Source organism: Rhinolophus sinicus, chromosome 18, assembly GCF_057876585.1.
Source record: "Rhinolophus sinicus isolate RSI-liver-muscle chromosome 18, RSI-T2T, whole genome shotgun sequence".
NCBI lineage: Eukaryota > Metazoa > Chordata > Mammalia > Chiroptera > Rhinolophidae > Rhinolophus > Rhinolophus sinicus.
In genome coordinates this window covers 56,119,788-56,141,709 of record NC_142518.1, presented here as the reverse complement: position 1 = coordinate 56,141,709, position 21,922 = coordinate 56,119,788, and the positions used below count along the sequence as shown (strand labels likewise).

The following is a 21,922-nucleotide window of genomic DNA, read 5'->3' as shown; positions in this document are numbered from 1 at the left end:
AAGAGGCCAAAGAATATTGAATGGAAGAGTGTGGTTGGCAGGCCTTATTCTCCTCCACTTTCTCCTGCCACCCTTCATCATGGCTGGTTACAAGTTGTTTACAATTAAAGTTTTTGTATTTAAAAAAAAAAAAGTTCTACGTACACATCTGCTAGCCTTTGCCCATAAGCCCTTGCAGGAATTGCTGCTATTTGGACAATTACAGAGGAGCATATGGAAGATTTTAAACCTACCTGCCTCATGGGCTATAGCTAACAGCCTGGCCATTTGACCAGGTCACTGGCAAGCTGTGACCTGACATGTAAAGCAAGTCACCATATAGAGAATATACATTTGGATAAAAATCAGTTCTGCTACTAAAAATCTTCCTGTTACCTATGTGGATGCTCACCAGAGAGGCCCCTAGTCTAAAAAGAAAGAATATAACTCATAAGCAGATCATGTTTGTCAACTAAATGTGAAGACTAAATTGTCCTCTTCCCCAGAGCAAGAAGATGGACAACCAATTACCTTCTGGACCCACGAGAAGATGGTCCGCGGAAATTCAGATACCATCCTAGATTGGGCCTACATGTATGGACTTCCATTGTCCTCACAAAATCCTGCAACAACATGGAAAACCTGTTCTCGTCTGCCAGATTCTAGCCAAGGCTAAATGCACGGCACAGGGACAGACTCCTGAGTCAACAAGCCAGGACATTCTTGGAAGTCAGTTTTATATTCTCCCTCTTGTCGCATCCAGAGGGTCTCACTGGATTCTGATTGCAGTTCACACTTTTTCCAGGTCTGGCCTAGTCATCCCCATGTGTTCCACAGACTTAGGACACAAAGTTCAGGCCCTACAGGACTGATTTTGTTTTCTATTCAGGTTTCCTGAGCACATTGCATTTGATAACAGCCCTGGATTTGCAACCCAGGCTATAAATCAGTGGGCCCAATAATGGGAGAGATGATGGAATCTTCCTTTACCATATCATCCCCATAGCTACATGTGTGATTGAGCATTTTAATGGGCAAGTGAAGGACGGGCTTAAGTGGTTGATAGGGGGGACACGATATCCCTAGTTTGGACTACACATCTCAGGCGAGCAATCTGAGCTCTCAATACAGTAATCCGTTGAAAGGGCACGTTTCATTTGTGTAATACGTTGAATCAGATTGTCTGTTCTCTTCTTACAATTGTATATTCTTCTTTTACAGATTTTGACACCCTGGTCTCCATGGGGGATCCTGCAAGGGCCTTCCATTGCCTTTGATCCTTTATTGAAGACTCAAATAGATGGAAAATTAAGATGGCTATTAAACAGCAAGGGGTAAGAGATTATGTGAATCCATTTTAAAGTATTTTAAGTTAGGATTTATTCTAATCCTTAAATATGATAAATTTTTATAAAAATGTCTTTCTGCAAAAATGTTTTTATCCCTGTTCCATATGCACCTTCCAGAGAGACTAGATAAAAATAGGAGATGACTTAAAAAATATATAGTTTTAACTACTGAGTGGGATACACTGACAATATCAACAACAATAATAAAAATCTAAAACTTGTCACATAAGGAGGTGTGGGAAAAGTGAAAGGACATAAATGATCTTTGTTTTTCAGAAATGCTTGTGGGGACAAAGTCCTGCAGAGCAGTTTCCAGGCTCTCTGCCTCACATGGAAAGGTGCTGGCTCGGGTAGTAGATGGCCGTCAGCTGTGGCTAATTGACCATCAGCTGTAACCAGTTAGCCAATTAGCCCCTGATATAACTGCCGCGAATGCGCTGATGAGTCGAGTCGGGAGTTGAGAGTCGAGTTGGGAGTCGAGAGTCGAGTCAGTCAGTTGGCAGGCAGAGAAGCGGACAGCAGGTTGCAGGTCATGTGACTCCAGCCTCCAATGAGACTATAGTGGTATGACTCCCCTACCTATGGCTCCGTGGGTGTTCCTTTTTGGCCTCACCATATCCTGCATTCTTATGTGGGGAGCGGGAGCAGAGACCACGCAGGCTGCCCCGCACGACAATGCTCTTAAAGGATTTCCCCTATTTTTGAAAGAAACCACCAATACTATTTCCCAAGCTGCTGTGAGTGCTTTGGCTTCAGATGGCTGAGCAACAATCACAGCAGAGGATGGCGTCAGCTCTGCACTTTCCACTTAAAACATCTCCACATGTCATCCACAGTCATAAGGCCAACAGATTGATATTAAAACTATAAAAAAAAACCTGTTGGGAGCTGACGCCTCAACCTGTTCATCTAAAACTAAGGACTCAGCTGAATTATTTGGAATGGACTAAAAACCCCAGAGCAGGTCAGGATGGGAGGCGACGTTAAGAGTCCTGTTAACTAACTGCCTGATTAATGTATATACTATTTGGAGAGCCCTAACATTGCAACATTTTTTTGTTTCCAAGTGGAGAGACTCCTGGGATTGTACTTCTTTTATGTGTGACCTATTATGACACTGCCTCCTACCTGGAAGGCACTCAGGTCAGCTTAAATGAATTGGCCAGATTTGTGCTGTGCCTAAACTGATGCCTCAGGCCAGGTTAAAAGAAATAAAATAAAACAAAATTTGAAGAGGAATCCTCCTGGCTGTTTAAAATAAACCTTAATGGGCGATGGGACATCTTTTCCTAGATTGGTAACTGTTGGGACTCATAATTACATCCAATCCTCCAGGCAGACCCGCTCATCTGATTTGCAGTGATCTTGATCATGGCCCTGGTTTACTATTGCTTCAGACTAATGACCTGGTTTTTGTCACAGCCCCTCAAAGCCCAACTCATTTGGGTCTCTGATGGGATAGTTGGTTTCTTGCTAAAGTCCTGAAAAATCAAAGAGTAGAGTGGAAAACTGGATCCTAGCCAAAAACATTTATGTGATTTTTCAGACCCAACCACTGACAATTGCAAAGGCTTTTCCTGACAGCCCTCATTGGGTAGAGCGGCTCTTCTCACATCAGATTTGGTGGGCAGCCAGTGCATTACAGTCTTTAAAGGGAGTTGCTGTCAAGGACTGGGGCCCTTCTGGGCAGTTAGTTATTCTCTTGCGCATATTCACGTTCCTAACCCAGGTGCTTTTATTCCTAAGTGTCTTTATCTGAGGCCTTTGGCAAAGGTTCTCTTCAGGTACCTCTGCTGTAGTTTCCTTATGAGGGGAGGTAGGGGAAACCCTGACGACATTTTTTCCCATTCTGTCTCAGTACTCAGTACTTTCTCACTTCTAGCTCTTCCCTTTACGTGACCCAGCCCCCCAACTCCCCCACCCCCTCACCCTGGCATCCCCAAGTTCACAAAACTGCTGGAGCCTTTTGTTTGGGCTCCTTCAACAGCAAGGTGACTTCCATGTTTGTGCTGATGCACTTGCCACTCAACTAGTATGCTGCTCCATAGAGAAAAATTAAATGGGGGCGTTGGTTCTTTCTCTGGTTTCAGACTCTTACTTATACCATTGTAGTAAATGATTAAAAGCTTTACTGTTACTTTCATTTTGGCTCATTGCTGCTTTAATCAGCTACTATGACACCTGGAGACTCAGTTCTCTTTCCCAAATCTACTGATCTCCTGACACTATGTATAGCAATAATAGCACAAAAAGGGAAAAGGAGATGAAGTTATACAGGAGTGATGGTTTTATTCCTCATTAGATTTAAGTTAGTCTAACTCTGAAGTAGATGCTGATAAGTTAAGATGAATATGTATATCCTAGTGCAACTACTACAAAAATAAGTTTAAAATATAATGAAAAAATTATGAAATGTAGTAAAATATTATAGTAGAAAATATTGGCTTAAAGCAAATCAAAACATTAAAGGATAATTGAGGGGAAAATAAATGAGACACAAAAATAAAAAAGCAATATGGCAGACATATTTCCAAATATATCAATATTAACATTAAATGTGAATGAATTAAGCAGTCCAATCAAAAAACAAAGATGGACATATTGGACATAAAACAAGTTGCAACTATTTACTTTCTAGAGAAGATACAATTAGATCCAGCAATAGAGATCGATTGAAAATTAAAGGAAGAAAAAATGATATATCCAACAATAAAATTAAAAAGCCGGAATGGCTATGTTACTCTCAGACAAAATAACTTCTAAATCAAACTTATTTTAAGAGATGACAATGGATATTTTTTAATGATAAATGTGTTAATCCATCAGAATAGCAATTATAACACACACACATACAATACACATATAATATACCCAATGCCTTTTATCAAGTAGTAACTATTACCATAGTGTTGCTATAGTGTTATACCTTTGGTTACAGCATGGATACATACTTGTCATCTATACAAGCTAAACTGATTTGCAATACATTCCTGTGATTCACCTCTACTCTGAACATATTTCAGGATTAATTGATTACAAAATGTCAAAAAATATACTATTTCAACTTTTTCAAAACCCTCTGTACAAGCAATGCTTATGAAAATATGCTCCACCGCTTCCCATTATGAGAACCATGAAAACTTGTAAAGTTATATAATGTCGCTGTGCCTTAGTTTTCTTGTCTGTAAATTTGTGATAAATGTATATCGACATCATAGTGTATTATGAGGATATCTATATCTATACTATCTATATCATCTATCTATTTATATGGAGAGAGAGAGAAGGAGGGAAGGGTAGTCTGGTACTTAGTAAACAATATGCATTGGCTATTACTATAAAGAAGTTATTAGTACCAAAGGTAATAATGGCTATTATTTATTATGCAAACACTGAAAATAGCCATAGAAAAGTTGAATACCTTGCCCAAGGTCCCAGACTTAGTAGGTGATGGAATCAGGATTTGAACCCAATCAGACTGACTATTTAATTTGAGCCCTAAATCATAAACAGCATTGCCACCAGCATTGCATAATGTCTTCCCTGTTTCATACAGAATATTTTCCTTGCTTTCCAATGTTTTAAAGGAGAACAGTTAAAAACATGAGCATTAGAATTAGTGCATTTAAGTTTAAGTTATGGTTCTACCCTTCAGTCATCGTATGTCCTTGAAAAAAATTACATAACCAGTCAGTCAGTTATTTATTCACTACTCAGCAAACCATGTTAAAATGTATATATATATATGGTCTGTCAGTTAAGTTCACAAACTTGTTGCAACTATGTTGTTAACCTTTTTTTGATATCAGAGGGATTCTTCATGATGAATTTGTACCAACTGGGCAAATAGTTAACTAAGTTGGCTATTTGGAAGTGCTGTAAGTAGACTACCTGAACTTTTTGCCAACAATTCATGGCTCTTGAATCACGACAATGCACCAGCTCACGTGGCACTGTCTGTGAGGCAGTTTTTAGCCAGTAAACAAAGAACTGTTATGGAACACCCTCCCTACTCACCTGATCTGGCCCCCAATGACTTCTTTCTTTACACAAAGATAAAAGAAATCTTGAAAGGAAGATATTTTGATGACACTCAGGACCTCAAGGGTATTACAATGACAGCTCTAATGGCCATTCCAGAAAAAGTTCTAAAATTGCTTTGAAGGGTGGACTAGGCACTGGCATCAGTGCATAGCTTCCCAAGGAGAGTACTTCGAAGGTGACTGTAGTGATATTCAACAATGGGGTATGTAGCACTTTTTCTAGGATGAGTTCACGAACTGTCTGACCGTGTGTGTGTGTGTGTGTGTGTGTGTGTGTGTGTGTGTGTGTGTGTGTGTGTGTAGTCAGTCACTGTGGTAGACAGGATGATACAGTATTTAGATCTGCAAGCAAGAAAGTTCTTGCTGCCCAGCTGTAAGGAGTGCGATTAACTGATAGGCTCCCTCCCTTCCCCATTAATTCCTTCAAGCTCCACTTCAGCTCTCAGGCTGACATCATGCTCTTCTTGGGGTGGTGCCTGTTAATGACAGAGCAAGATGATACAAGAACCTCACTATTTCCATCTTTGCTCTGGAGTAATCTTTGGCCTGGCAGAGGCTTTTGTCAGTTCTGCATTATTAACCCTACCCAGTCTTACTCCTGGCATTTTTTTTTCTGCCACATGTATTACTCCCCAATAATGCTTTTGTATTTCCCACTTCATCTCATCTATTTTCCAGAGAAACAAACCAGCAAGAAGCACTGTGGAAATGCAATGCGTTTATTTTTATTTTTTCAAATTAGATGGTCATCGGCCTTAGATACACTACATTTGGAGGGAAAAAAAAGAAAGAAAATGTAAGAAAAATTAAGAGACTAAATTGATAATTAAATATTTTTTTCTGACCAATATGGCATTGCTTTGCTAAATGAGTAAAGTCAATTGAGAAGTATATATTTTAAGTTAATGTTTATTGAGTGTTTACCATGTGCTAAGGACTTCTTTAAAAATATTACACATATCAACTCATTTAATCCTCACAGCATTCCTGTGTGGAAGAGATTTTATTATTATTCCCATTTTATGAGTGAGAAAAATGATACATACATTACATAAATTTTCCAATGATATCTTCTGTCGGAAAGAGTGGGAACAGGGTTTCAAACCTAGGTAGTCTGACTACAGCACTCACGCTCATAAACTTAATGTACCACAGCGCCTTTATAGCAATTCCACTAAAAAAGAACAAGAAACAAGACTGTTAGATGTTGTCTTCTGCTTCACTTCACAGATAATAATTTGTCGTTAAATTACCGTTATTATCATTGTTATTTTTATAACATTTAATTTCTGTTCCGCCTTGTAGCCACATTAATGTAGTTGTCTAAATATTAGGTTGGTGCAAACGTCATTGCGGTTTTTGCAATTATTTTTAACCTTTTTAACCGCAATGACTTTTGCACCAACATAATAGAACCGTCTGTCTGATGTACTTAAGTTTTGTGACTCTCTACTGTTTTCATTCTTTTATGAAATATTTTAATCTAATAAAATATCACTTTCATTGAATTTTTCAGCTATAATATATTCACAGAGTATTTTCCAAAATATTCTCAAAGACATATTCCCTTTTTCTTATTTTCTTTGGTGATAGAAAGCAATCCTCAATCAGGAGAAGCATTCTCCAGAGAACCAGGTCATAGTACAATTTCTTCTGTAAATGTTTTTCATTTCCCTAATTGGGATATTTCCGTTTGTGAGGATATTTCATAACAGACCTGTTCTTTTTCAATCTTCCTTTTTATTATCTTAGTGCATGAATTTAACTGTGTATCTACTGGGCATAGGAAAAGCATCACAATTTGGTTTCTGTCCTCCCTCTGAAGTGGCCGGAGGAGTCTGGCTGTGGAGACTCTGCTACTTAGACTAATGAGGTAGTCAGAGAATGTATAGTTGTAGGGAGTCTGTTTTATTTCATTGTCTCTACCCCAAGGGTTAAAGGTACATAAAACTTTATCTTTTCAGATCATTATAGGAAATGGTGGATATATATCAAAATGCAAATAAACATCTAAGTATTTTGTTTGGGTGAACATTTGTGGCACAATCAGATGTTTTTTTCTTTTCCTTTGATTCTGTTGTCTTGAAGAATTTTTAAAAACATATTTTTAAAATCACCTCAATATATAAGATCTTAATAAATTTTATGGCAATTAAACATTTTGATACCAAATAATTTTTCAATATGAACTCTAAAATAACAGAATCAAAGCTTCCTTGCTTGCACTGAGGGGAATTCTTCTATGTAAGTAAAGTGGGCTATCACCTATGTGGTTTAAGTAGAAAAACATCAAAGTCCCTCTGCTCCAAAATATTTCATCAGTCTACAGTGATGCCTGAAATAATGCACTAATGTAAGCTTTATATAAGGCCTTAAGGATGTTTCAAGATTTTGTTATCTGGCATAACTCAATGGCTTAAATGTATTTATTAAAAATGAAAACAACAATAACAACAACAAAACTATTTTTCTTTTCCATTTTCATACATAAACAAAAATTTGAACTCAAGGGACTATTCTAAGAAGATATGAAGGTGCGGGGACTTATAGAAGAGCATTTAGGAAGTAAAATGACAGGATGACATGCTTGTAGCAGAGGGTGAGTTTACCAAATTGGAATAGCTTATCTCATTATCTCAGCCTATTCTTGGCTCTCTCTTTTCAGTTGATTGAGCTTTAGGTTGCATGCATTCTCTTCTCTGCTTCCTGTGGTAGGCTTACAGAGGCTGGTGGTCTGAGCCTCTGTGTTACTGAGCTTTAATTTATCCTGATGCTTGGCCTAAAATTTAGTGGACAAGTTTTATTGATTGGGAAGACAGAAGTTTGATTCAGACTGCAGAGTCACACTGCTTTCTTCCATCTAGCCTTACCAATACAGCTGACACTTTGATCTCTAATTTTTATGACCATGCATTTCTTTTTTCAGAGAGTAATCTGATTATTTAAATTTTCCAAACTCAATACTTGGGTGCTACAAACCCATACCCCACTTATCTTTTGTGTATCTTATAGGGGGAATAGACATATTTTATTTAGGTACAATTCATGCTTATATGTGAATCAAAATGCATTCACGGATTTTCTAGAGAGGAAGATCATTACAAAACGAATGTATTTCCTTCCTTGTAAAGCTGTCAATTCAAAGCAAACTCTTTTATTGAAAACCTGTATTATACACTATGATTGTGCTAGGCAGAAAGAAAGCTGAACTTTGTATGGTTTTGTAATTAAAAAACCTACTAATACCTTATAAAAATTTAAACAATTAAAGTTAAGTAGTGAATACAAATCAAAATGACGTATGCTAGAATGGGCATTTAAAATGGAAAAGTGAAATTAATTTGGACTGAAAGTAATTTGGTTAGTCTTTAATTAAGATGTGATATTTGAGCTGTTTTTGAAGAACAAGTATAATTTGAGATACAGTGAAGTGCAGAGTTGGCATTTTTGCTGAAAGAGAAATACAGCATATATGGGAAAGACAATTAATATGAGTTAGCTGAAACATAGTAGGATGAAGAAGCAATAAAGTTCAATTTTTTTTCCTAAAATATTTTGTGTCACAGTCTCAATTGAAAATGTATTAGGTAGGCACAAAAGTAATTGTGGTTTAAAAGATTGAAAAAAAATTGCAAAAACCTCAATTACTTCTGCACCAACTTACTATATACAACTTTTGCATTGAGCGAGCTCCCCCTCCCACACACACACCCCGAAAGAAAGGATGCATACCTGAACACAGATTCTTGGATATAATGGTTGTAGTGGTCTGAACAACTTGTTCCAAAAGTTTTCCCGAACAAGTGAAGGTAGTGGTAACTGAAGTGCATATCAAGTAGAGGGAGGGTATTTGTTTCCATTATGTTTGTGTGGCTTTACTGTTATTTGTTTAGAACAACTTGAACAAGTACTATAAAAGCTGATGAAAAGGATGTGAATAAAGGAAAGAGGTTAAATACATAAAGGAGAGATGACACAGTAGATGGTGTAGCGTGCTAAGAAGGGAAATGGAGATACGAACCCAAATCAACATTGACAGGGTTAGAAGAAAGGCTGTTCTTCGATTTTAAAAGGAATGAAGGACAGAATGGATACAAATATAAGTAGATGAGCTTGTTTGGTAGAAGCTGAAGATGTTACATTCTGTTTGCTTTTATCTTTCTCTGTTAAAAAAAAAAAAGTTGAGGCCATCTGCTGAGAATTCTGGGAATGGGAGACTTGAGGACTACTTCATCATCTGCAACCCAGGAAAATAAGTTTACAGTCAAAATGTGTGCTTTGTTTGGGGGGAATATATTGTTGAGAAAGACATATAAAAGCATACTTAATCTTATTGTGAGATTCCTAGTTTAGTTTCTGAAAACTTTATTGGACTAAACTATAGAGAAAGGAAATCAAGAGATATCAATATCAAAACATATGACTTTTTAATTTAATGTAAATACATTGCAGTTTATTGATGCATTTATATAACTACACTAGAAAGCATTAAAAAGATGAACAATTGAAAAGAAAACACTGACATATTAATATGTAAACAGAGTTTTAATGCATCTATTTTGTAGAAAATGGATATAATAGTTTTACTTTATTTTAAAGGAGATTCAGATGTGTAAATTTCAGATTGCCAAACTCCATTAACCTCATATCTGTTTCATGTATGTAATGGTACCTTTGAGGATAAAATAAAGCAAAAAATAAAGTTAAAATACTTAGTCAAAATACCAGATAAATTGGTTAATATGTATAAACTGAGCATCTAACACATTTTATCCTACTGGGCCTAGTCAGAAAAGTTATGCATTTGTATATTATTTGTTACAGTAAAAAGGGTAAATCACTTGAATTATTACAGCTGCTACATTAAATAAATCTTTGTTTAATGTTCTTATCTATAGTATAAAAGTGACAGCAGCATACATTTTTGCTCAGCTAGCTATAGAAAAACACAACTGAAGACAATATGGACAAAACACTATATTAAGGAGTGATGTCAGCAATACGGTGGTGTAAGACACTCCTCCTTTTTATCCCCCTTTTAAATCAACAAGTCAGACATTCATACAGGAATAAGAATGCCTTTCTGGAGGTTTCCAGACCTTGCAATTTGCTCAGAGCTACCCAAGAGGGATCTTGCCCACCAACGCATTTGGTGGAAGATAGACAAATCTCCAACTGAGCTGTGGAACCAGAGGAGCCAGTAAAACTATCTGGATCCCTCTTGCCACTGTTGGGCAAAATTTGGGTGAGTGATGAATTGGGCATGCACTCACCCATGAATGAGAACTTGCAGAAGTCAGCACTCCAAAATGGAGAATCCAACACACATTGAAGAAAAAAAAAATATATAAGTTTGGTCACAGCAGAAGTGGTGAGAGAAAAACTTTCCCAGTGCTGCCCCACTCCCAATATCAGTCTGACTGGGGCTGATTTGTCTGGTGGAGGTGACCTTTCCTACTGTGAAAGGTGAGGGTAGTGAGAGAGGGCCTGGCTACCCAAGCTGGGTGGGACTCAGGTGGAGAAACACAGTTCTCTCCACCTGCATCCGATGCACTAAGGTGGGAGCTCTGCAACTGGAGGAAGAGAGCGTATTAAGAAAGAGGCAGATAATTTCAAACAGCCTTGAAAGGATTACATGGCAGAAATTCCACTCACGTGCCTCTGGGAGTGCCATCCATGGGGATTTCCCTATTGGGTCTGCAGTCTCCCCAAATGCATTGAGGGCTAGACCCAGAACTTCTTCCACTCTGCTGCTGGTATTTTGTGCCTGCTCTTGAGTGAGTCCATGAGAGTGAGCCATGGTAGGCAGAGAGCATGCTCAGAAAATAGACCACAGTTGGTGGGAAAAGTAGAAACAACAAACTTGAGCTATAGTGCCACATTTTGGAATACAAAAGAAAGATTTCTAATAGCCAGTCTGGTGAATTTTAAGAACCAAACAAAACATAAAGCTAAATACATATCTACTATTTCAAATGTGAAAGCAGAAGCACATAGCCACAACCTGAAAATTAAGGAATTATAGTATGACAAGAAGAAAATAATAATTTTCCAGCAAACAAACTCAAAGGAATGGGATAATTTGACCTAACTGATAAAGAATTCAAAATAGCAGTTATGAAACAACTTAGAGCTACAAAATACTCAAAAGACAATTTAATGAAATCAGGAATAGAACTAATGAACAGAAAGAATTCTTTACCAAAGACATTAAAATTATAAAAAAAGAACTAAACGGAAATTCTGGAGCTGAAGAATTTAATGAGTGAGATGATGAATTTGATAGCATCTGTAGCAGGGCAGACCAGATTGGAAAAAAAAAAAATAATAATAGCAGACATAGAGGCTAGGAATATAGAAATAATACAATTAGGAGAGGGAACTAAGATTTTTAAAAAGTGAAGAAAGCCTGTGAGTAGTAAAAATAACTATGACTACAAACACATGACATAAAAGGAGGTAAATTGTAACAATATAAAATGAGCACAAAAAGGTGGACGTTTTATAGGTGTTTGAAGGTAAGTTGCTATCAGCCTAAAATACACTGTTTTATAAGATGTTTTATGTAATTTGCAAGGTAATCAAAAAGCAACAACCTAGCATATGTCCACAAAAAACAAAGAAAGAGAAATTGAGCACACTATCACAGAATTAACCAATTTATGAGTACAGGCAAAGACAGAGAAAAAGAAACAATGGAAATGGAAAACAATCGCAAAGATAGTAATGAGGCCATTAGTAAGTTCTTATATATCAATAATCACTCCAAATGTAAATGTATTGAATTTACGAACCAATCAAAAGGCATAGGGTAGCTAGATGGGTTTTAAAACAAGAACAACAAAAGACCCAACTATATGAAGTCCTGACAATTAAGTTTGCAAACTCATCCTAGAAAAAGTGCTACATACCTCATTGCTGAATATCACTATGGTCACCTTTGAAGTACTCCCCTTGGGAAGCTATGCACTGATGCCAGCACCTAGTCCACCCTTTAAAGCAATTTTGGAACTCTTTTTCTGGAATGGCCATCAGAGTTGTTGGATTACCCTTGATGTCCCAAATGTCATCAAAATGTCTTCCTTTCAATATTTCCTCTGTCTTTAAGCAAAGAAAGAAGTCATTGGGGGCCAGATCAGGTGAGTACGGAGGGTGTTCCATAACAGTTCTTTGTTTACTGGCTAAAAACTCCCTCACAGACAGTGCTGTGTGAGCTGGTGCATTGTCATGATGCAAGAGCCGTGAATTGTTGGCAAAAAAATCCAGGTCATCTAACTTTTTCATGCAGCCTTTTCAGCACTTCCAAATAGTAAACTTGGTTAACTGTTTGTCCAGTTGGTACAAATTCATAATGAATAATCCCTCTGATGTCAAAAAAGGTTAGCAACATCGTTGCAACAAGTTCAAGAACTGGTCAGACCTCATATGCCGCCTACAAAAGACCTATTTCAGATTTAAAGACACACATAAACTCAAAGTGAAGGGATGGGAAAAGATATTTCATACAAGTTAAAACCAAAAAATAATCAAGAGCAAGTATATTTATATCAGACAAAATGACTTTAAACCAAAAATGGTAGCAAGAAAGGTCATTATTGTATAATGATAAAGTGATCAATGCATCAAGAAGATGGAACAATCCAGCCGGCCCGGTGGCTCAGGCAGTTAGAGCTCCATGCTCCTAACTCCGAAGGCTGCTGGTTCGATTCCCACGTGGGCCAGTGGGCTCTCAACCACAAGGTTGCTGGTTCAACTCCTCGAGTCCCTGCAAGGGATGCTGGGCTCCGCCCCTGCAACTAAGGTTGAACACCACACCTTGAGCTGAGCTGCCGCTGAGCTCCCGGAGGCTCAGTTGGTTGGAGCGCATCCTCTCAACCACAAGGTTGCCGGTTCAACTCCCCCAAGGTATGGTGGGCTATGTCCTCTGCAACTAGAAAATGACAATTGGACCTGGAGCTGAGCTGCACCCTCCACAACTAAGACTGAAGGGACAACAACTTGACTTGGAAAAAAGGCCTGGAAGTACACACTGTTCCCCAATAAAATCTAAAAAAAAAAGAAGATGGAACAATGATTAACTATGACGTGATCAAAAGATACAGTGAATATTTAAATAAAAAACATTTATTACAGTAAAGACACATTGCCATTAATCCCCCTCAAAATATACCCCCTCACTTTGAACACACTTATCCCATCGTTCTTGCCACTTTCTGAAGCAGTTCTGGAAGTCTTCATGAGTATCTTTACTTTATCCTCCATCATGACAGCCCTGCATCTCACAAATTGCTTCTGGTATGACAATTTCTGTCAAATAAAAACATTATGGTGTGTGTCCTCATCCACCTTATTCACTGGATCTGGCACTGTGCCACTTCTAGCTCTTTCCGGAAGTCAAAATGACCATGAAAAAAGTTTTGAATCGATTCAAGACATCGAGGCAGCCACAGTAGCACAACTAAAGACATTCACGAAACAGGACTTCCAGAACTCTTTCGGAAAGTGGCAAGAACAATGGGGTGAGTATGTTCAAAGCGAGGGGGACTATTTTGAAGGGGATTAATGGCATATGTCTTTTACTGTAATTTTTTTTTATTTAAACATTCACTATATTGTTTGATCACACCTTGTGTCTTCAGAAGAGTTGTTCAACCAATTAATTGCCTTAATTTCTCCTTTGAAGTTCTGAGTGGGCCATCTGCTTGGTATATATGGAAAGTATACAATTAATGCGTGATAAGAAATCTAGTTTTTTATTGTTATTGTTTTTAATTTTCTGGGCTCTGTTATACTAGAAGGTAAGCTGGAGGGAAATTGGTTCAACATTATGCATGGCAATCTTCAGTCTTTACCAGAAGCTTTGTATCAACAATTGCACAAGTCTTGCCTCCCTGGGCGCTAACTCTTGTCTTGGATACTGTAGTCTGTTCAAAGATTGGAACCAGATAAACAGATATGTAGTAGAGAAAATTATTGCCTACTCTCTTCCAGGCATAGAAACCATGTTGTACATGACTTTATCAAAAAGTTTTAATGAGTACTGGTGGGTTAATGCATCGTTTTCATTAGATGATCTCGATTTCCTAGTCAGCATTTATTAAGCAATGGTTTCTCAGAGAATTGGGTTCGTTTATCATGTTCATCTGGATACATTGCTAATAAGGAATATTATGTGTACTGTTCAGACAAAAATCTTAACTTTCTCTTGCTTTTAATAGGAGGATTATTGTCTTTGTATCTTGCTCTTTTTTATTTTTTACTATTCCACTCATCTCCATCACAGCTTTCCTCATAGAGGTATGCATGAACAACAGTTCAGCTATAGTTTAATATTAATATATTTTCCCAATATAAATTTGGAATATTCCCCACATAGACAGATCCTCTTCCATAACCAGTATAACTTTTCCAGAATTCCACATGTGCAGACTTTCCTTAAAATCTCTTCTATTGTTACCTTTATCATAGTGAGACAACCTTTCAGTACCACAATAGTACCTGAATATGTTTATCATATCATTCAGATTCTCATTTCTCAATCAGTGCTTACCATCCAGTCTTCTACAATTAATATCTTTTCCCTCTCCCTCTTTATTTTTCCCCAAATAGCTGAAAAATGCATATACTAGTTTCTTGATAAATCACACATATTTTCCTTGTAAAATAATTATTAACCTGGGTTAATAAAATTAATATAAAATTCTGGGTCCTCTCTTAACTTCAAGTTGGTTTATTTAACAACTCCTCTTTGATGTCTTATAGACATCTCAAATATAACATGTTTGAAGCTGTGCTATGAATGTTCCACTTAAGTCTGTGTCTCCTATCATCTTCATTTTGATTAATGCCAACACCATCCTGTCAGCTCATCAGGCTAACTTTTGTGCTGTCACTGATGTCTATTTTCTCTTCCACCACATGTGAGTCACCAGAAAATCCTGCTAAATATTTCATAAAATGATATCGAGAATTTGATCACCTTCTCATCACCTTCCATTGTCACCACCCTACCCCCTCCATCAACTTTATTTCCACCTGGATTATTTTATTATAATTGGTCTCCTTCCTTTAGCCTTTGCCCCTTCTTCAACCATTTATCTACATAGCAGCCAGACTGATCCTTTTAAAATATGTCAGATCATATCACTCTTCTACTTAAAACCTTTCAGTAGTTTTATATCTCACTCAGTAAACCCCCCCAAAAAAAATATTTTATGAAGTCTATGTGCTATGGCCCCCTTTTACATCTCTGACCTCATTTCTTACTCCCCTCCGTATAACAATCAGCTCCAGTAAGTCACACTAGCATTTGTTTCCTTGAACATACCAGACGTGCTCCAGCCTCAGGCCACTTTCACTTGCTGTTCACCATGCCTATACTGTTCTTCCCTCAAATAGCCAAAAGATTTTCTTCTTTGCCTCATGCAGAAAATTTACTCAAACATTAGCTACAAAATTATGCCTTTTCTGTTCACCACATTTAAAATTTAATCTAATAATGCCTATCTTCTTTTCTACTTTATTTTCTTTCATAGTATTTATCACTATCTAATGTACTACTTGTTATACTCATTTATTTTGTTGCCCATATATCCAAATTAAAAAGTGGTTTTTCTACCCTTCTAATGTATCCTCAAGACTCAAAACAGCATGGGGCACATGGTGAACAATCAATAATTATTTCTTGAATGAACATAGAACACCAAGTAAATGTTTTACTAAGTCTCTATGTTCAAATCCAGTATATTTTCCCTTTTATGGAAACTCATTGCACCGCATTTCCAAATTTACATTTTACTTATGGATTCAGTGTAGCACAGTAATTACTAAAATGTTAGGCACTCATCACATTTTTTGGTTACTAGGAGTTTGACTGAGTAAAACTCATGAAATAAACAAAAGAAAAAAAACTTTTTAATTTTCATTGTTCATTTTAAATACATTCATAGATGCCATATTTCTCTAACATTAGATGCCAACTTGGCAGTTCCCATGGTATTTCTATTCATTACTAGGTAATTAAAAAATCTGTCAGTTGATTTAAGCCACAAGCACAGTATCAGTTAAATAATTAGAATGTCCAGTCTAAGATTTTAATCAAAATTCTGAATTTAAATCTTCCCTCAGAACAGATATACCTCCTAGTGAAGGAGTGCTGGATGGATAAAGGAACAGAGAAATTAAGACAATATCATTATTATTTATACTGACATCACTGAAATCTGGCTTCCTGCTTCCTGGACTGGAGGTGAAAAAGTGCCTTTTTTATATTTGGGCCATTTTGTGAGATCTTGAGAGATTCTCTGATGTGAACCTCTTCTGTGAGATCCCTTTTACTTGAATGGATGCATTTCTATACTGAGTGGTGATTTATGATGCATTTTTCAGCCCATAGGTGTTTACCTCCTGTTCTTGCTGCTGAGTTTCCCTCTTTTCCACTAGGTGACTGTATCATTCATGGCCCTCGCAGGAAACCAATAGTTCACTGAAATTGAGTAATTGTAAGAGAATTTAAAAATGGCCAATTTACAAAGTTATTGAGGGTATTAGGGAGAGCAATAATGTATGATGAAATAATCTGGAGCTAACAAACATGTTCCAGAGAAAGAGCAAGTGTGAGAGTGTGTGTTTGTGTGTGTGTGTGTGTGTGTGTGTGTGTATGTATGTGTTTGTGAGAGAGAGAGCTGTAAATGAAATTTGAAAAGCTTTTGTAAGAGGAACTTGAGACAATGTGACAAGGAAGAAAACAGGGAAATAAATACCCCAAATTCATTCTTCTTCCACCTTCCAATCTCCTATTGCTGACTTTCATCAACCATAATTAACCTAAAGCCAATAAAAAAAAAATTGCAGGGCAGTCCATTTAAGCAATACTCACACTATACAAATAACAGTAAAGAATGTATCTAAAAAAAACAAAGGAATGATATTTAGCACAGTACTCTTACTAGACAATTCCTAAGATTAATTCACCTTAGTAGTTGTGCTTGCTCACTGTTTTTCTCTCTCTGTTTCTTTGTCATGATTTTCTATTCTCAAAAAACACACATCCTTTCTACCAACAATTATTTGATGCAGATTTACCTCAATGCAGCAGTATATTCTATAATTTCTGAGAAAAGAATTGCATCCTAGTTGATAGTATTCTCCAACTTCAAACCTCTCCAAAAAACTTCCCTCACTAGGCTTCAGGTGAAGGGTCAGGCACCCCAATATATCTGTCCTACTTATAAAATGTAATATTCCTTATAAATACAGAACCATAAATTCTCAAAAATAATACTGGCAAACCCAATTGAGAAACATATAAAAAGGATTATATACCACAACCAAGTGAACTTTATTCCATGTATACTATGTTGGTTCATATCAATCTTCAATACACCATATTAATAGAATGGAGAAAAAACATCATCATCTCAATACATGTAGAAAAAGCATTGAACAAAATCTAAAAGCCTTTTGTGATAAAATCACTCATATATAAAAATCATCACACTCATATATAAACTTAATTTAAAAGATTAAATCTGCCATTGAGATTAGGAAAAAGACAAAGATATCTGCTATCACCTTTTCTATTCAACATTGTATTGGAGTTTCTATTTGGAACAATTAGACAAGAAAAAATAATTTAAAATAACCCATCAGATAGGAAAGAATAAGTAAAACTATATCTGCAGATGACATGATATTTTATATACAAATCTTAAAGACTCTATAAAGATATATTTGAAGTAATAAATGAATTCAGCAAGTTCAGGATACAATATCATGTTTTTTTTTTAAATCAATTGTATTTCTACACACTGAATTAGCAATCCAAAAAAGAAATTAAGAAAACAATTATTTTTTACAATAGCCTCTATAAAAGAATAAAATAGTTAGAAATACATTAATGAAACACATGCAAGTCTTCTGCACAGAAAACTACAAAACACTGATAAAAAAATATTTAAGATAACCAGACTACCAGGAAAGACAGCCCATGTGCATGGGTTGGAAGACTTATTCTTAAGAGGACAATAACCCCCAAATTGATATACAGATTCAACACAATCCTTATCAATATCACAGCTCACATTTATGCATACATCAACAAGTTGATGCTAAAATTCATATGGAAATGCAAGTGACTCAGATTATCCAAAACAATTTTGAATAAGGAGAATAAAGTTGGAAGACTCACACATCCAGATTTCTAAACTCATTTAAATATGATATTAATCAAAATAATGAGTTACTGGTATAGGGATAGACAAACAGATCAATAGAATATAATTGGGACAGATAAATAAATTCTTACATTTATGTAAATTGGTTTTTGGCAAGGGTACCAAGAAAATTCACAGTAGAGATAAAGTTGTCTTTTCAATGAGTGGTGCTGAGATAAATAAATATACATATGCAAAAGTTAGACTACTGACTAACACTTTATAAAAATTAACTCAAAATGGAGCATCACATAGATATAAAATCTAAAACACTAAAAATCTTAGAAAAAAACATAGAATTAAATCTTCATGACTTTTGAATGGTCAATAATTTCTTAGCTGTGACACCAAAAGTACAAGCAACAAAAGAAAAAATACATGGTGCTCACTTTGGCAGCACATATACTAAAATTGGGATAGTACAGAGAAGATTAGTATGGCCCCTGCTCAAGGATGGCATGCAAATTCATGAAGCATTCCATATTTTTGCTACAAATATGTATAGTGCCAGGCAGGTTCTAGACTGATGGGAGTGGGGTGTGGGGTCACTGCATACATTATATAAATATCTAACTACTATGCTCTACACCTGAGATTTATATAAAATAATATTGCAAAATAAACAAAAATATATGAAGAGGACTTCATCAAAATAAAAATGTTTGTACTTCAAAAGACATCATCAAGAAAGTGAAAAATTACATAAATATCTATTACAACTTAATACTAAATAAACAATCGCAGTAAAACATGGGTAAAGAGTCTGAATAGATATTTTTAAAAATCTACAACCAACAAAAAAATAAAAGAAGATGCAAAACTTCACTAGCCATCAAGAAAATGTAAATTTAAACTACAATGAGATACAACTCCACATCTACTAGGATGGTTATAATAAAAAAGTCAGAAGATAAGAAGTGTTAGTGATGAACTGGAAGAATTGTAACACTCCTCCATGTGTTGGGATTGCAAAAACAATAGCAAGTGTTGTAGAACATGTGGAGATATTGGAAGCCTCATACATTGTTTTGGGGATTGGAAAATGGTGCAGTGACTTTTCCAAACCAACTGGGAGTTCTTCAAAATGTTAAAGTTGTCATATGACTCATCAATTCCATTCCTAGGTATATATGCAAGACAAAAGAAAACATATATTCACACAAAAACTTGTACAAATGTTCATGGCAGCATTATTCATAATAGTCAAAATGTAGAAACAACTCAGATGCCTATCAAATATTTAATGGATGGATGGCATGTGGTATATTCCTACAATGGAATGTCATTCAGTCAGAAAAAAAGGAATGAAGTACTGATGCATGCTACAACATGGGTGAACCTTCAACAGATTATGCTAAGTGAAAGAAGCCAGACATAAAATATCACATTATATGATTCGTTTATAGGAAACGTCCAAAGTATGCAAATCCATGGAGACAAAAAGTTTTTAATATTTGGTTACTTGCATTCTATAGCACTGCAAAATTCAAAATTGAATTGAATTTATGAATATTTATAATATTCATAAGTAAGTGAAATTCAATACATAGTCCTAGTATTATAAGTGTTCTCCAAATCACATTTCTTAAAACCTTAAAATTGTTTCCATACTATAGAAATGATCCCTGAAAGTATAGTAAACAAAAGAAAGAAACCAACAAAATCATTTCCAGGTACCAGCAATACACTTAAATTTGAAGAAAATTCTGGTTATAGTAATTTCAAAATCAAGGTAGACCCTATGGATATATCTTTTGAGGTTAAGATCTTCTTTTGGTGTCCTTCATTGAGAGACAAAGCACTTGGAAGTAAGTACTTCTGTACTTATTCTTACTGAACCTTTAAGACAGGCATATGTTATTGTAGTAATCTGTGCTATTTTTCAAATATTCTCAGTCTCTACCCTGTTAGGCACATAGTATGATTGTACTTATTCACCTCTTTTATTTGGGTAGGGCCATGTAACCAGTTTTGGCCAATGATCAAGAGTGGGTGGGATGTTTGTCAATTCTGATCTAATATATTTAATTCTCAGTTCAAGACCGTGTATGTCCTCACATCCCTCTGCTAAGATGACTGTTAATACATAAGACAGTATCTTCTCCCTTATCCTGTGTTCCCAAGTGAGAATGACATGGTATATAGATGTCAGATACTCTGCCTTAAATCAGTAGCACAAGTGAGAAATAAACGAACTGCTTTTAAGCCAATGAGATTTAAGTTTCATTTATTACTACAATAAAATCGATCTCATGTTGTGTAATTCAGACATATCCCTAAATTGTCCCTATACTACCTGTGCCAACAATATATTCATATAACAACTTCCATTGAGAGTCTTGTGTCTCTTCTTTTAAAGTGTACTTCTTTGTGCCTGTTTGGATATTGTAGAACTGTGGCAGTGTTCCCTCATTTATCCCTGACACTGGTAAATTGTGTTTTCTCCATTTTTTCATCAGTGCTGAAAATTTATGAATTTAATAATCTTGTCAAAGAAACAATAGTTATTTGTTTTATATTTCTCTCATTTTTTTGCTTTTGACTTTATGTATTTCCATTCTTATTTTTATTATTTTACTTTCTACTATGGGTTTAATTTGCCTTTCTATTTCTAACATCTTATGATAAAAATATAGATCATTGTAGTTACACCAATTTTTCCTTTCCAGTATAAGTAGTTAGTGCAACAAATTGCCCTCTGTGTTATATTTTGTAGTCAATCAAAGCCAGATGGAAAAGGTTATCAAGCAAATGCACATTCCCTTGTATCTGGCACTCTTAGAAATTATAAACTGTCACTTCAGCTTGCACTTGGTTTTTAAAGATTCCTTAAACTTTCACCTATATGCATTTTTCCCATGTCTATGGTTGCATGCTCCTCTTCCTGTTGCTCTGCTTAAGAAGAAAACAGTCATGGGTCTTTAATATAAAGGGCTTGCCAACTTTAGGTTCTAATTAATATGTGCCTATGGAACCTTAGCTCTCTGCTGTGCTTAAAATAAGTGTGATGCTGTAGCTTAACCAACATTTTCTATTTTTTAAGGTGGGAATTGATATTCAGTTTGGAATTTTTATGAGGTGTGATAATTAAGTTCGTGAACTCATCGTAGAAAAAGTGCTACATACTTCATTGTTGAATATCACTATGGTCACTTTCAAAGTACTTTCCTTGGGAAGTTATGCACCAATGTCCACACTTAGTTCACCCTCCAAAGCAATTTTGGAAGTGTTTCTGGAATGGCCATCAGAGCTGTCATCATATTACCCTTGATGTCCTGAATGTCATCAACATGTCTTCCTTTCAGTATTTCCTTTATCTTTGGATAAAGAAAGAAGT

General features: G+C 35.9%; 1 non-coding gene across 1 annotated transcript; it reads left to right on the top strand.

The window, feature by feature from the left end:
• The first annotated feature begins 18,966 nt into the window (after nucleotides 1–18,966).
• On the top strand, nucleotides 18,967–19,073 carry LOC141569835 (U6 spliceosomal RNA). Its single transcript, XR_012493615.1, has one exon. It is a non-coding gene; the product is annotated as a U6 spliceosomal RNA (small nuclear RNA).
• Nucleotides 19,074–21,922: the final 2,849 nt, after the last annotated feature.